Source organism: Staurois parvus, unplaced genomic scaffold, assembly GCF_062004578.1.
Source record: "Staurois parvus isolate SC_StPar_1 unplaced genomic scaffold, SC_StPar_1.0 ptg002456l, whole genome shotgun sequence".
Classification (NCBI taxonomy): Eukaryota; Metazoa; Chordata; class Amphibia; order Anura; family Ranidae; genus Staurois; species Staurois parvus.
Window position 1 is genome coordinate 50636 of NW_028320252.1, and position 16464 is coordinate 67099.

At 44.1% G+C, this 16464-nt stretch overlaps 1 long non-coding RNA gene across 1 annotated transcript; it reads right to left on the reverse strand.

Moving 5' to 3' along the window:
- Positions 1–14955: 14955 nt before the first annotated feature.
- Positions 14956–15879, reverse strand: LOC149430855 (uncharacterized). The gene is made up of 2 exons (XR_016309386.1): positions 15666–15879; positions 14956–15470 (listed from the first exon to the last, which is right to left on the reverse strand). It is a non-coding gene; the product is annotated as an uncharacterized LOC149430855 (long non-coding RNA).
- Between the last annotated feature and the right edge of the window lie 585 nt (positions 15880–16464).

Consider the following 16464-nt stretch of genomic DNA (forward strand, 5'->3'; position numbering starts at 1 on the left):
TTTTCTTTCTTTCTTTCTTTCTTTCTTTTTCTCTCTCTCTCTCTTGCTTTATCTTTCTTTTTCTCTCTCTTCTGTCTCTCTTTCTCTTTTCTCTCTCTTTCTCTTTCTTTTTCTCTCTCTTTCTCTTTCTTTTTCTCTCTCTTTCTTTCTCTTTCTTTTTCTCTCTCTCTTTCTTTCTCTTTCTCTTTCTTTCTTTCTTTCTTTCTGTTTCTCTTTCTTTCTATTTTTTTCCTTTCTATCTTTGTATTTCTCTTTTTGTCTTTCTCTTTCTTTTTCTCTCTCGTTCTCTTTCTCTTTCTTTTTCTCTCTCTCTATCCTTGTCTTTCTTTCTCTTTCTTTTTCTCTCTCTTTTTCTCTCTCTCTTTCTTTTTCTCTCTTTCTTTTTCTTTCTTTGTCTTTCTCTCTTTCTTTCTCTCTCTCTCTTTCTTTCTCTCTTCTTTCTCTCTCTCTCTATCTTTGTCTTTCTTTTTCTTTCTTTCTCTTTCTGTTTTCTTTCTCTTTCTTTCTCTCTGTCTTTCTCTTTCTTTCTTTTTCTCTCTCCTTTCTCTTTCTTTTTTTTCTCTTTCTTTCTCTTTCTTTTTCTTTCTCTTTCTTTTTCTCTCTCTTTCTCTTTCTTTATCTTTCTCTCTTTCTTTCTCTTTGTCTTTCTTTCTCTCTCTCTCTATCTTTCTCTTTCTTTTTCTCTCTCTCTATCTTGCTCTTTATTTTTCTTTCTCTCTATTTCTTTTCTTTTTTCTTTCGTCTTTCTCTCTTTTTCTTTTTCTCTTTCTATCTTACTTTTTCTTTCTCTTTCTTTCTATTTCTTTCTCTTTCTTTCTCTCTCTTTCTTTCTCTTTTTGTGTCAAATTGGCAGAATTTTTACCTAAATCTCCTGATTTTAACCAAAACGAAATGAATACTCTCACACAAAATTCAAAGATCTGCCATTCTGAAGCCTCCAACCCTTAAATTTGTATCCACCAGTAATTTGTGGTGGGTCAGAATCGGAGAAAAAGCTCACTCCTGTGATGGTGAGGGTGAGGACTATTGACTAGGCCTCACTTAGCAACATCCTAGCAACATCCTGGGTGTATTCCAGTCAGGCTTTATGAGCTACGTGAATGGCCTACACCTATAGCAAGGACATTATTCAACTTTATTCAGAGACACGCAGTTTGTTTTTATCCTTAGATGCCCCTTACCTGCATAGGCAGCATCGGGGGGGGGGAAGGTGAACTATCCCTTTAATTGAACAAGCAGTAGTTAGAAGCTGATTGGCTCCCATGCACAGCTGCACCAGATTCTGAGTGCTCCAGTTTTACCCCCGGTTCACATATATGCGGCCTTGTGGGCCGCATTTTGTGTGGGCATGAGAGCCCATTCATTTGAATAGACTCCCGTGCCCCGGGACACGCAGGGAAGAAGTCCCCGCACTTCTTCTAAAAACACAGCCGAGGTTCCCAGTACAGCTGCGTTTTCCAGTGCGGGCGGCGTGCCTTTAGAACATAGGCACCTGCCCGCGGGTCCAGATTCCTTTGTACGGGTGGTGCGGCTGCACGGATTTTCGTCGGATCCGCAGCGGCACCACCCGCACAGATGTGAACCTAGCCTTAGTAACTCTCCCCCACTGTGTCACTAACCCTAGGTTCACATCTGGGCGGGTGGTGCCGCTGCGGATCTGCACGAAAACCCGTGCAGCCGCACCACCCGCAAAGAGAAATGAGGACCCGCGGGTTGGTGTCATTAGTTCTAATGGCACGCCTCCCACACTGGAAAACGCAACCGTACTGGGAACCTCGGCTGCGTTTTCCAAAGAAGTGCGGTGACTTCTTCCCTGCATGTCTCGGGGCACGGGAGTCCATTCAAATGAATGGGCTCTCATGCCCGAGGAAAAACGCGGCTCGCACGGCCGCATATATGTGAATCGGGGGTGAATCAGGTAGAGATCTGTTTGTAATGAGTAAATTCAGAACAAATTTAGCTAATTAATGGTTTAGAGAATTATACTATTTTACCCCCCCCCCCCGGTCACATCAAGCCCGACTTTGAAATCGCTCCACTTACAGTGAAGTCGCACAATTTCAAAGTCGGGTGAGATACCGATTTCAGGTGCGATTTGCAAGACATCTGACAAAGTGCATGTACTACGTTAGATATCGGTGTGGCTCTGACCAAGTCTGAACTGCAGCGATTTGACCGCTCTAATTGCGGACAAAAGGGTGCGACTTGGCGTACGATTTGCAAGTCGCATGGCATGCAAATTGCACGCCAACCCGCACTCGATGTGACCGGGGTTTAAGGAGTATAAGGGTTTCTCAATCAATGTGTTCACACAACTTACACCCAGAATTCATTCAAACTGCATCCAATTAAAAAACAAATGTGAGAATGATGGGTTAAAGGTATGTGAATCTTGGGTGAAAACATTAAGTCCTCACACACACGGGACGTTTTGATAACACTGGTAACATTTGCTGTTAAAACCGTGAGTTTTTCACCTTTTTTAGCGTTTTTGCATTAGCGATTAGCGGCGGTTTCCCGCGTTTGCATTTGTTTGATTTTTTTTTATAAAAAAAAATAAAAATTGGGGGGGTCAAATAAAGTCCAAAAACACTGGTTTGTGGCATTTTACCGCGTTTTTCAGCATTAGAGCATTTTTACAGCTGAAAAACTAGAAATCCACTAGTTTTGTTTTTTTTTCCCAGCCAAAAAACGTTGATTACAGCCTATGTGTGCATGGACACAGGATCACATGCTGGGGGGTTTATTGGCTGTAGAAAAAGCCGTCAAAGGCCAAAAACAGCCGCTGTAAAAACGTCAAGTGTGCATGAGGACTTAGGCAGGCCATAGATGGGTCGCAAAAAAAACGAAAAATCAGTTGTTCAATAGATTTTTGTCCTGTCTACGGCCGGCGTTTAATTACTTCTGTCCCTGCAGAGAGCTCCACTATTATATTTGACATGAAAAAGTCTTGCGGTTGCAAAATTGTATCTATTTGTATCCATTTTGGATACAGATGTTTTTATTCGGATACAAATAGATACATTGTTGCAACCGCAATACTTTTTCATGTCAAATATAATAGCGGACTGGAATTTTTCTTCTTCTTCTTTTTCTTCTTCTTCTTTTTATTCTTCTTCTTTTTCTTCTTCTTTTTCTTCTCCTTTTTCTTCTTCTTCTTCTTCTTCTTTTTCTTCTTCTTCTTTTTCTTCTCCTTTTTCTTCTTCTTCTTCTTCTTTTTCTTCTTCTTTTTCTTCTTCTTTTTCTTCTCCTTTTTCTTCTTATTCTTCTTTTTCTTCTTTTTCTTCTTCTTCTTCTTTTTCTTCTTCTTCTTCTTCTTCTTCTTCTTCCTTTTTCTTCTTCTGCTTCTTTTTCTTCTTCTTCTTCTTCTTCTTTTTCTTCTTCTTCCTTTTCTTCTTCTTTTTCTTCTTCTTCTTCCCCTTCTTCTTCCTCTTCTTCTTCTTTTTTCTTCTTCTTTTCTTCTACTTCTTCCTCTTCCTCTTCTTTTTTCTTTTTCTTCTTCTTCTTCTTCTTCTTCTTCTTGCTCTTCTTCTTTTTCTTGCAGGTCATGACTGATGCACAGATTTTTTTATCGGTAAAAAGATCGGCTGATTTGCCCATCATTGCCGCAAAAATCGGCCGCTTTTTTTCCAACTTTACCGATAAAAATAATGTGCCAAAATCAAGAAAAATTAATCCACTAACGGTGCGAAAATCGTCCGATTTTTTTTTTTCGGGCGAAAAATCTGCCGATTTTAGACCCATCTATGGCCTGCCTTATAAACAAAGTAATTATTGCTCAGGTCCTTGCATAAGCCCGTTGGGACAGGTTCTCTTTAACCCCTTTTGCTCCCTATTTATTGTCTCGCTGTAGAATATCAGGCTGCGGATGGGCTGCCATCATTGCAGGTGGTAAATGAGCGCAATCGATATGGCAATCAATATAGGCAGAGAGCGAGTCTGCTCAGGGTAGATAAGCTGTTAGGGAGGCAGTGGCTCATCCACATTCAGATGGGATCAGATTGTACAAACAGGCAACGTTTACTGATTCACCGCTAATCCTAACCGTGTAAACAGTCAGCTAATTAGTCCACAGCGCGGCCGCCTGTCGGGAAACGACCGCCTTCCCTCTGCGCTCTTCTAACACTTATTACATTGTTTTAAGGGGTCTCATTATAGGTCCTGGGGTAGAGCTGAAGAGTTTCAAATTCCTGGTCTTCTGACTTTTTTTTACAGAGTTGCTAAAACAGGTTAAAAAAAAATAGAAAAGCGGATTTGGTGGAAATCTTAGATTTGACCGATTTTGTAAAATAAAAAAGATCTGCAGAACCGAACAAACCATGGATGGCTTTCGCAGGAAAATGAGGATGTCTTTAAAGTGTACCTGTAGCCAAAAACATTTTTCGCTGGGGCAGAGCTGGGATTGGTTGGAAATCCTGAAAAATCAGAACAATAACCCTAATAATGTGAGTTAGGGCTCTTTCACACGGATGTTCTGATCGGGTCAGCCTGCCGGACCCAACTGGAACCTCCTTTCTCCTCTATGGAGTCATGTGTCCGTTTACACCCACCGACATCGGATCCGGTCCACCAAAAAGGGACGGATGGGGATCCAATTCCCCTTCCGTCGATCGAACAGGCGATTTGTTTTCATCCGACTGTCCATTGAGGAGAGCGAGCAGCGGAGCAGACACAGAGCTGTCATCCGTGGGATCAGCGGAGAGATTCCCCAGCTGAGCAAGCGGATCCGCTGAACGGGTCCGTCCCGTGTGAAAGAGCCCTTATGTAGAAAGTATTCATGTCTCATTCCATCCCATATACCAAAAATAAGAGGATTATTCCTCATTTAAGGACAGTGGGTGGAGCCACAAAAATAATTTCTTAACACCGCATTGGCCAGATACACATCCCTGCACCGCTAGTGCAGATATGGCCCAATATATCAGAGACATTTATTCCAAACTGCACAGAGCTGTTTCAGGCTTTTTGGTTGTCATCAGTGCAGTGTATGGAAACCGTGGCTTCTATGGAGTAGGGCTTGGGATGCTTTTTGATTTCTTTAGATCTTTCTCACCATACCCATGATTATACTGTCTCCATGTGAGTTATGTGTAATATTGTGCAACAAAAATGCAGGGAGCCCCTCATAGGGCCACAGGTGTGCTGGTTGACAGAGTATAGATATAGCTGTCCTGAACTCACTTCTACATACTATGGAGACAGCTGTCCTGGACCTCTACATACTATGGAAGTGGCTGTCCTGGACTTACCTCTACATACTATGGAAGTGGCTGTCCTGGACTTACCTCTACATACTATGGAAGTGGTTGTCCTGGACTTACCTCTACATACTATGGAAGTGGCTGTCCTGGACTTACCTCTACATATTATGGAAGTAACTGTCCTGGACTCACCTCTACATACCATGGAAGTTGCTGTCCTGGACTTACCTCTACATACTATGGAAGTGATTGTCCTGAACTCACCTCTACATACTATGGAAGTGGCTGTCCTGGACTCACCTCTACATACTATGGAAGTGGTTGTCCTGGACTCACCTCTACATACTATGGAAGTGGTTGTCCTGAACTCACCTCTACATACTATGGAAGTGGTTGTCCTGGACTCACCTCTACATACTATGGAAGTGGTTGTCCTGAACTCACCTCTACATACTATGGAAGTAACTGCCCTGGACTTGCCTTACATACTATGGAAGTAGCTGTCCTGGACTCACCTCTACATAGTATGGAAGTGGTTGTCCTGAACTCACCTCTACATACTATGGAAGTGGTTGTCCTGGACTTACCTCTACATACTATGGAGACAGCTGTCCTGGACTTACCTCTACATACTATGGAGACAGCTGTCCTGGACTTACCTCTACATACTATGGAAGTGATTGTCCTGAACTCACCTCTATATACTATGGAAGTGGCTGTCCTGGACTTACCTCTACATACTATGGAGACAGCTGTCCTGGACTTACCTCTACATACTATGGAAGTGATTGTCCTGAACTCACCTCTGCATACTATGGAAGTAACTATCCTGGCTCATCTCTACATACTATGAAAGTAACTATCCTGGCTCATCTCTACATACTATGGAAGTGGCTATCCTGGACTCACCTCTACATACTATGGAAGTGGCTGTCGTGGACTTACCTCTACAAACTATGGAAGTAACTGTCCTGGACTCACCTGTACATACTGTGGAGGTAGCGTCCTGGACTCACCTCTACATACTTTGGAAGTAACTGTCCTGGACTCACCTCTACATACTATGGAAGTAGCTGTCCTGGACTCACCTCTACATACTATGGAAGTGGTTGTCCTGGACTCACCTCTACATACTATGGAAGTGGTTGTCCTGGACTTACCTCTACATACTATGGAGACAGCTGTCCTGGACTTACCTCTACATACTATGGAAGTGATTGTCCTGAACTCACCTCTACATACTATGGAAGTGGCTGTCCTGGACTTACCTCTACATACTATGGAAGTGATTGTCCTGAACTCACCTCTGCATACTATGGAAGTAAGTATCCTGGCTCATCTCTACATACTATGAAAGTAACTATCCTGGCTCATCTCTACATACTATGGAAGTGGCTATCCTGGACTCACCTCTACATACTATGGAAGTGGCTGTCGTGGACTTACCTCTACAAACTATGGAAGTAACTGTCCTGGACTCACCTGTACATACTGTGGAGGTAGCGTCCTGGACTCACCTCTACATACTTTGGAAGTAACTGTCCTGGACTCACCTCTACATACTATGGAAGTGGTTGTCCTGGACTCACCTCTACATACTATGGAAGTAGCTGTCCTGGACTCACCTCTACATACTATGGAAGTGGTTGTCCTGGACTCACCTCTACATACTATGGAAGTGGTTGTCCTGGACTCACCTCTACATACTATGGAAGTGGTTGTCCTGGACTCACCTCTACATACTATGGAAGTGGTTTTCCTGAACTCACCTCTACATACTATGGAAGTAGCTGTGCTGGACTTCCCTCTACATACTATGAAAGTAACTATCCTGTAGTCACCTCTACATACTATGTAAGTGTTTGTCCTGGACTCACCTCTACATACTATGGAAGTGGCTGTCATGGACTTACCTCTACAAACTATGGAAGTAACTGTCCTGGACTCACCTGTACATACTGTGGAGGTAGCGTCCTGGACTCACCTCTACATACTATGGAAGTAGCTGTCCTGGACTCACCTCTACATACTATGGAAGTGGTTGTCCTGGACTCACCTCTACATACTATGGAAGTGGTTGTCCTGGACTCGCCTCTACATACTATGGAAGTGGTTTTCCTGAACTCACCTCTACATACTATGGAGGTGGCTGTCTTGGACTTATCGCTACATACTATGGAAGTGGTTGTCCTGAACTCACCTCTACATAATATGGAAGTAGCTGCGCTGGACTTCCCTCTACATACTATGAATGTAACTATCCTGTAGTCACCTCTACATACTATGTAAGTGTTTGTCCTGGACTCACCTCTACATACTATGAAAGTGGTTGTCCTGGACTCACCTCTACATACTATGGAAGTGGTTGTCCTGGACTTACCTCTACATACTATGGAAGTTACTGTCCTGGACTCGCCTCTGCATACTATGGAAGTGGCTGTCCGGGATTCACCTCTACATACTATGGAAGTGGTTGTCCTGGACCTACCTCTACAAACTATGGAAGTAACTGTCCTGGACTTACCTCTACATACTATGGAAGTAGCTCTCCTAGACTCACCTCTACATACTATGGAAGTGGTTGTCCTGGACTCACCTCTACATACTATGGAAGTGGTTGTCCTGGAGTCACCTCTACATACTATGGAAGTGATTGTCCTGGACTCACCTCTACATACTATGGAAGTGGTTGTCCTGGACTTACCTCTACATACTATGGACGTAACTGTCCTAAACTCACCTCTACATACTATGGAAGTGGTTGTCCTGGACTCACCTCTACATACTATGGAAGTAGCTGTCCTGGCTTACCTCTACATACTATGGAAGTGGTTGTCCTGGACTTACCTCTACATACTATGGAAGTAGCTGTCCTGAACTCACCTCTAAATTCTATGGAAGTAACTGTCCTGAACACATTTCTACACACTAGTGAAGCTGATCCTGTTCAGCTTCACTTTGAGCCACCAGGGTAAGCATTTTGCTATGGAGTATGGAATGACAGCTACTACCTGTCACTTCTCTTTTATCCTTAGAGACATGTTCACTTGAACTTCCTATTTCAGCTATGAGACCCCAATCACTCTCTGCATTCCCCACCCCTGCCTTCCTGGGCCCCCTCCAGCTGCAGGAAAAGTAATCCCCATCCACAGCGGAACCTTCCTTTTTATTTACCGGCCACTCTGACAGGTGCGTTCTCCTTGTCGTTCTTCATCAGTCATGGGAGCCCTCCGTGTCCCTCCCGAAGCTCTGCCAAGAAACAGAACCAGGACGCAGGCTGCCAGGCCCTGTCACAACGCATCACCTCCTCTCCATTGTGCTTGTGGAGTGGAGGCCTATTTTATAAAATGCCAACGTTATCTAAAGCAAATCCTCCAAGAATAACCTATAAAGAGCTGTTTGTAGCCCCAGATAACCTTTTATTGCATTCAACCTTTTAGGCATTTACTGGTGTTTGTCATTTTCTTGATTATATTTAAAGGCTATCTCCACCTAAAACAATATCTTCTTTGGGGGGAGGGGCATGACACCACAGTGATGCTTTCCAGTGGCTTTCACTTTGTATCTCTCTTTCCCATCTGATCAATGTTTATAAACAATGTTGCTTTGTATCTCGCTATCTCCTGTCTGATCAATGTTTATAAACAATGTTACTTTCTAAACATTGATCAGATGTTAGATAGAGAGATACAAAGTAACTGAACAGATGGGAGATAGAGAGATACAAACAATGTTACTTTGTTTATAAACATTGATCAGATGGGAGATTGCGAGATAGAGAGATACAGACAATGTTACGTTGTATCTCGCAATCTCCCGTCTGATCAATGTTTATAAACAATGTTACTTTGATCAGACGAGAGATAGAAACATACAAAGTAACATTGATCAGACAGGAGATGGAGAGATACAAAGTAACATTGATCAGACAGGAGATGGAGAGATACAAAGTAACATTGTCTGTATCTCTCTATCTCGCAATCTCCCATCTGATCAATGTTTATAAACAAAGTAACATTGTTTGTATCTCTCTATCTCCCATCTGTTCAGTTACTTTGTATCTCTCTATCTAACATCTGATCAATGTTTAGAAAGTAACATTGTTTATAAACATTGATCAGACAGGAGATAGAGAGATACAAAGTAACATTGTTTGTATCTCTATCTCCTATCTGATCAATGTTTATAAAAAATGTTACTTTGTATCTCTCCATCTCCTGTCTGATCGATGTTTATAAACAATGTTACTTTGTATCTCTCCATCTCCTGTCTGATCGATGTTTATAAACAATGTTACTTTGTATCTCTCCATCTCCTGTGTGATCGATGTTTATAAACAATGTTACTTTGTATATCTCTATCTCCCGTCTGATCAATGTTTATAAACAATGTTACTTTGTATCTCTCTATCTCCCCTCTGATCAATGTTTATAAACAATGTTACTTTATAAACATTGATCAGATGGGAGATAGTTACAAAGTAACATTGTTTATAAACATTGATCTGATGGGAGATAGAGAGATACAAAGTAACATTGTTTGTATCTCTATCTCCCGTCTGATCAATGTTTATAAACAATGTTACTTTGTATCTCTCCATCTCCTCTCTGATCGATGTTTATAAACAATGTTACTTTGTATCTCTCCATCTCCTGTCTGATCGATGTTTATAAACAATGTTACTTTGTATATCTCTATCTCCCGTCTGATCAATGTTTATAAACAATGTTACTTTGTATCTCTCTATCTCCCCTCTGATCAATGTTTATAAACAATGTTACTTTATAAACATTGATCAGATGGGAGATAGAGAGATACAAAGTAACATTGTTTATAAACATTGATCAGATGGGAGATGGAGAGATACAAAGTAACATTGTTTATAAACATTGATCAGACAGGAGATGGAGAGATACAAAGTAACATTGTTTATAAACATTGATCTGATGGGAGATAGAGAGATACAAAGTAACATTGTTTGTATCTCTATCTCCCATCTGATCAATGTTTACAAACAATGTTACTTTGTATCTCTCTATCTCCTGTCTGATCAATGTTTACAAACAATGTTACTTTGTATCTCTCTATCTCCCGTCTGATCAATGTTTACAAACAATGTTACTTTGTATCTCTCTATCTCCTGTCTGATCAGTATTTGTATCTCTCTACCTCACATCTGAACAATGTTTATAAACAATGTATCAGATGGCCTGCCTTTTGACAGCAGCAGCTTCCATAGCTCCTTTATTTACACAGCAACTCTCGGCAGTTAGGAATTGCTGACAAGTGTGTGTGTATGGGGGGCTGGAGGGATCAGGATAGGACATACAAATTGAAAAGCTGATTGGTTCGTCAGGTGCTTCGTGCCCCTACTGCACCCTGCGATTCTACCTGTGGCCCCTATGCTACTACTGCCTCTGGCACTCTACTGGTTAAAGTGTGGAACCCCCTATGTGCAGAGGTGCGGATGGGCGTTCATTTAACATTTTTATATCCGTGCCTTTAAAACGATTCACCCAATATTCCAGATCTGCTCGTTGTGTTTTCACAGCCATTAATATTCTGAGAGTGGAGTCCGTCAATTAAAATGGCCCCAGAGTTAATATTCCGGATAGAATTCTCAGCCACAACAAACGGACTTTTATATTTCTGTCTCGCCCGGCATTTCAGCGGGACGTCTGCTCACAAATGCGAGGAAAATACCGGCAGTTATAGGAGACCGAGTTCACGGCGGGTGGAACATTTTGCTGCCCCTCCTCTCGGTTTTTTTTAATGTGAAATGTTTTAGGGCATTTAGGTAGGAAATTGGACGATGTGAAGTCAGAGTTTACAGACTAATTAGAGAAAACTCTTAACTGACTTTAATGAGTAAAACTGGAAAGTTGGAAAGTTTGAACTTTTAAAATGCTACCAGGTGCATTGGGCGAGGGCTGCTCGAGGGCAAGATGGTTGCTGATGAGGCTGATACGGCTAGCATGAGTCACGGGGAGACCACCGGGGTGAACCTTTGATCCCTCTCGCTGTCATCAGCTGGGGCTGCAAGGGAAAAGGTGACTCAGAAATGGCTGATCGGTGTACAGAGCACTTGTACAACTGTTTCTGCTCCGTTCTGATACGCTTTTTAAACTGAATAGTTGCCCACATACACTATATTGCCAAAAGTATTGGCCCCGCCCTCCAAATCATGTGATTCAGGTGTTCCAATCCCCTCCCAATCATGTGATTCAGGTGTTCCAATCCCCCCAAATCATGTGAAGCAGGTGTTCCAATCCCCTCCAAATCATGTGTTTCAGGTGTTCCAATCCCCTCCAAATCATGTGATTCAGGTGCTCCAATCCCCTCCATATCATGTGATTCAGGTGTTCCAATCTCCTCCATATCATGTGATTCAGGTGTTCCAATCCCCTCCATATCATGTGATTCAGGTGTTCCAATCCCCTCCCAATCATGTGATTCAGGTGCTCCAATCCCCTCCATATCATGTGATTCAGGTGTTCCAATCTCCTCCATATCATGTGATTCAGGTGTTCCAATCCCCTCCATATCATGTGATTCAGGTGTTCCAATCCCCTCCATATCATGTGATTCAGGTGCTCCAATCCCCTCCATATCATGTGATTCAGGTGTTCCAATCTCCTCCATATCATGTGATTCAGGTGTTCCAATCCCCTCCATATCATGTGATTCAGGTGTTCCAATCCCCTCCCAATCATGTGATTCGGGTGTTCCAATCCCCTCCATATCATGTGATTCAGGTGTTCCAATCCCCTCCATGGCCACAGGTGTATACAATCAAGCCCCTAGGCATGCAGACTGCTTCTACAAACATTGGTGAAAGAATGGGTCGCTCTCAGGAGCTCAGTGACTCCAAGCGTGGTCCCGTGATAGGTGGCCACCTGGGCAATAAGTCCATCCGGGACATTTCCTGGCTACTAAATATTCCACGCTCAACTGTTAGTGGGATTATAACAAAGTGGAAGCCACTGGGAACAACAGCCACTCAGCCACCAAATGGTAGGCCACGTCACATGACAGGGCGGGGTCAGTGCATGCTGAAGCGCACAGTGTGCAGAAGTCACCAACTGTCTGCAGAGTCAATAGCTAAAGACCTCCAAACTTGGTGTGGCCTTCAGATGAGCCCAACAACAGTGCGTAGAGAGCTTCATGGAATGGGTTTCCATGGCCAAGCAGCTGCATCCAAGCCTTCCATCACCAAGTGCAATGCAAAGCATGGGATGCCGTGGTGTAAAGCACGCCGCCACTGCACTCTAGAGCAGTGGAGACATGTTCTTTGGAATGACCAGTCACGCTTTTCTGACTTGCAATCCAATGGACGTGTCTGGGTTTGGTGGTTGTCAGGAGAACATTACTTGCCTGACTGCATTGTGCCAAGTGTAAAGTTTGGTGGAGGGGGGGATTATGGTGTGGGGTTGTTTTTCAGGGGGTGGGCTTGGCCCCCTAGTTCCAGTGAAGGGAACTTTTAAGGCGACATTTTGGACAATTTCATGCTCCCAACTTTGTGGGAAGAGTTTGGGGATGGCCCCTTCCTGTTCCAACATGACTGCCCACCAGTGCACAAAGCAAGGTCCATAAAGACATGGAGGATCCAGTTTGGGGTGGAGGAACTTGACTGGCCTGCACAGAGTCCTGACCTCAACCCCATAGAACACCTTTGGGATGAATTAGAGCGGAGACTGCGAGCCACGCCTCCTCCCCCGACATCAGTGCCTGACCTGCAAATGTGCTTCTGGAAGAATGGTCCAACCTTCCCATAGACACCCTCCTAAACCTTGTGGACGGCCTTCCAAGAAGAGTTGAAGCTGTTATAGCTGCAAAGGGCGGGGCCAACTCAATATTGAACCCTACGGACTAAGACTGGGAGGCCATTAAAGGTCATGTGTGTGGAAAGGGCGGGGCCAACTCAATATTGAACCCTACGGACTAAGACTGGGGGGCCATTAAAGGTCATGTGTGTGGAAAGGGCGGGGCCAACTCAATATTGAACCCTACGGACTAAGACTGGGAGGGGCCATTAAAGTTCATGTGCGTGGAAAGGCCAGCGGCCCAATACTTTTGGCAATATAGTGTATGTTTCTAACAATCAGCCTTAAGTCTTTGCCATCTGCTGGTCATTAGTCAGCACTGCACCTTAGGTCTCTGCATTGCACCTCTGCCCCAATCTAGAACGTTTAAGTAGACTGCTGAACCTTCAACCTTGTTCTGGTCAGCAGATTAGCCTGCTTGAACCTGGATCCAGGTCTGTCTGAATTCCATCTGTGCATACCCTGAATTAATCCTGCAACTCCGCTTGTATTCTGCATATCCTAATTATCAACGTTTTATTTTTTGGGGTGAGCCTTGGATGCAGGCTTGCTGTCATTAGCTCGAGCTTCAGAGGAAAGAATGTTTCAGACGTGGCTCATCAGTGTACAATGCAACAACTTTTATCTGATTTTAATGAGTAAAACCTGGAAAACTGTAAAGTTTAAACTTTAAAATGCCACCAGGTGCATTGGGCGAGGACAAGATGGTTTCTGATGAGGCTGATACGGCTAGCGTGAGTCGCTGGAAGAGCCTTTGATGAACTCTCGCTGTCATCAGCTGGAGCTGCAAGGGAAAAGGCGATTCAGACACGGCTCATCGGTGTACAATGAACTACAACTATATCTGCTACGTTTTATGCCCTTTTTTTTTTAAACGGTCTGAAGAATTATGCCGTATCTAACAAAACAATCGAAATCTGTCCACATATGTTTGAACCATGAGCCATGAGAGTTTGCTATCTGCCTGTCATTAGTCAGGTTTCTACAGTGCACACCTGCCCTAATCCAGAAAGTTTAAGTAGATTGCTGGACGCTCAGCCTGGGTCTGATCAAGAGGTTAGCCTGCCTGTACCCTGGATTCAGGTCTGTCTGTGCATGCCTTGAATTATTCCTGCAACTCGGCTTGTATTTTGTTTACCTAACTTATCAGCATGTTATTTCTTCTATTGTCAATCATGGCTCTGTCTGAACCTGAACTGTTTGTAGGATCAATCTGTCTGTTCACTGCTGCTGTGTGCTCTGTGTTTCTGCGGAATAACACCTCTCTAGCACCCGTCTTGTCTGTTGGCGGTCACCTCCGGGGACACACTGGCTCCACCGCACTCTGCGACAAAGTCACAGCCTGATACGATCTTTACTTGTGCAATGTTTAGGTTTCATGCTAAAGAATAGACAGAGCAGTAAAGTTGAGGTTTTTTTTATTTTATTATGTGCTCAGTCTTTCTTGCATTCCTATTTATCTGTCATAAGTACCTGATCATACCGCTGTGATTTGGGAATTGAAATCGCAGCTAGTTAATGTCTGTGTCTTAACCTCTTTCCGCCCGGCCTATGGCCGAATGGCGGCCGGTAAAAACCCTTAGCAGGGGCGGACTGACCATTCGAGCACTCGGGCACTGCCTGAGGGCCCGGGGTCAGTAGGGGGCCCCATGAGATGCCCCTGGTACCTTTCATTGGCTTTTTTGGGTATGGGCAAGGACAGAGGGGACCCATGATCCCCTATTGCCTGGGGGCCCCATGAGTTGTCAGTCCGCCCCTGACCCTTACCTTTCTGGGTGGACGCCATATGGCGTCCTTTCGGGCATGCGCAGTTTGTGCGCCTGCAGAGCCGCGCAGCGGCGCGATCTGTCACCGGCCGAGTACCTCGGACACGGCTGATGACACGGCTATTGACGGCGAAATATAAGTACCTGTAATAATAAATAATAATGTAATTTTTCTGTGGTGCAAATTTATTATATTTTTATTAATGGAACAATCGCCCCAAAGCAGAAGGTCACCTGATGTTGTTAGAGCGGGCGTGCATTAGGGACTGAACCTGAGGAATCAAGGGACGTGTAGTCCCAAAGTCCCGTCAGCTGCGCGGCAAGAACCGGACGCGCTGTACAAATCCTGAGAGGGCAGATGTCATAGTACTGACAATTGTTAGTCGTCAGAGGAGAACGCTTTCTACGGTGACGGTTTATGACGTCTTCAGACATTTGGCAACGTTGGGAAATTCCTTTTTTTCCCCCCTTTTTGAGTTTTTTCTTCTCACCGTCCTTTTTGCTCTGTGGGAATTGCGAGCATTTTTATTCCATGAAGCCTCTCTGCTCCTCGTGCAGCACGCCGATTCCCCCCGAAGCGGAGACGCCAGTCACATCCAGTGTTCCTGCTTGATGTTGCGGGAGGAGGCGCCATGTTTTGCCACCGCTGGGAATTGCAGTTTTTGGAGCAGCGCGGCCGCCTACAAGAGGAAAACATATGGGAGAAGAATGGAAATGATACTACAAATGTGTTTTCAAGTGCAAGGCTGGAGAGTGAGTGACGGCGGGGGCCCCCAACACTCTGCTGAGCGATTAACACCTTCCCCGGTTATGTGGAGATGGGTCGGCCTGGAACCTGTTACAGGCCCCTCACATGGAAATGTTTTTTTAATCACCTGCGGGACGTGGCGGAGGAGGGGAACATTTGCATGGTGACAGCCTGCGTTGTAGCGTGAAAAGGTCTCTGCGTCTCTGGTGACCGTGAACCCAGGACTGCTGAAATCTCCGCCAGACCTACAGAATTCACTTCCCTGTTCCCCATCCACATATATTCAAAGTGAACCTGTCATCAGGTATCATGTGACAGTTCAGCACGCTCTGTAATGAGTCATGGTATCTATTACTTCCCACAGAGATCACAGTACCCCCCCCCCCCCCCGACAATGCCTTCATCTGTTTCATGGCGCCATCTTTGTTTAGCCATCATCCAAGTTCACCATCTGCTTCCTGGACTGAGATGACACAATCATGGAAATCCTGGTGCCTCAGCAGTTGTTGGCTGAGCTCACAAATGTCTGTCACCGATCAGCCCCTGCTGCAGCCTCTTACCTTGTGACTGGATGTAGAGTTACAATGTACAGTCTGATCACTGGGGGAGGGGAGACTGAGGAAATTCTCAGTCTCCTCAGGACTATCCATAATTATAATGGGTTCCTCGGGACTGTCCATAATTTTAAAGGGTTCCTTGGGACTGTCCATAATTTTAAAGGGTTTCTCGGGACTGTCCATAATTTTAAAGGGTTCCTTGGGACTGTCCATAATTATAAAGGGTTCCTCGGGACTATCCATAAATTATAAAGGGTTCCTCAGGACTGTCCATAAATTATAAAGGGTTCCTCAGGACTGTCCATAAATTATAAAGGGTTTTTCAGGACTGTCCATAAATTATAAAGGGTTCCTCAGGACTGTCCATAA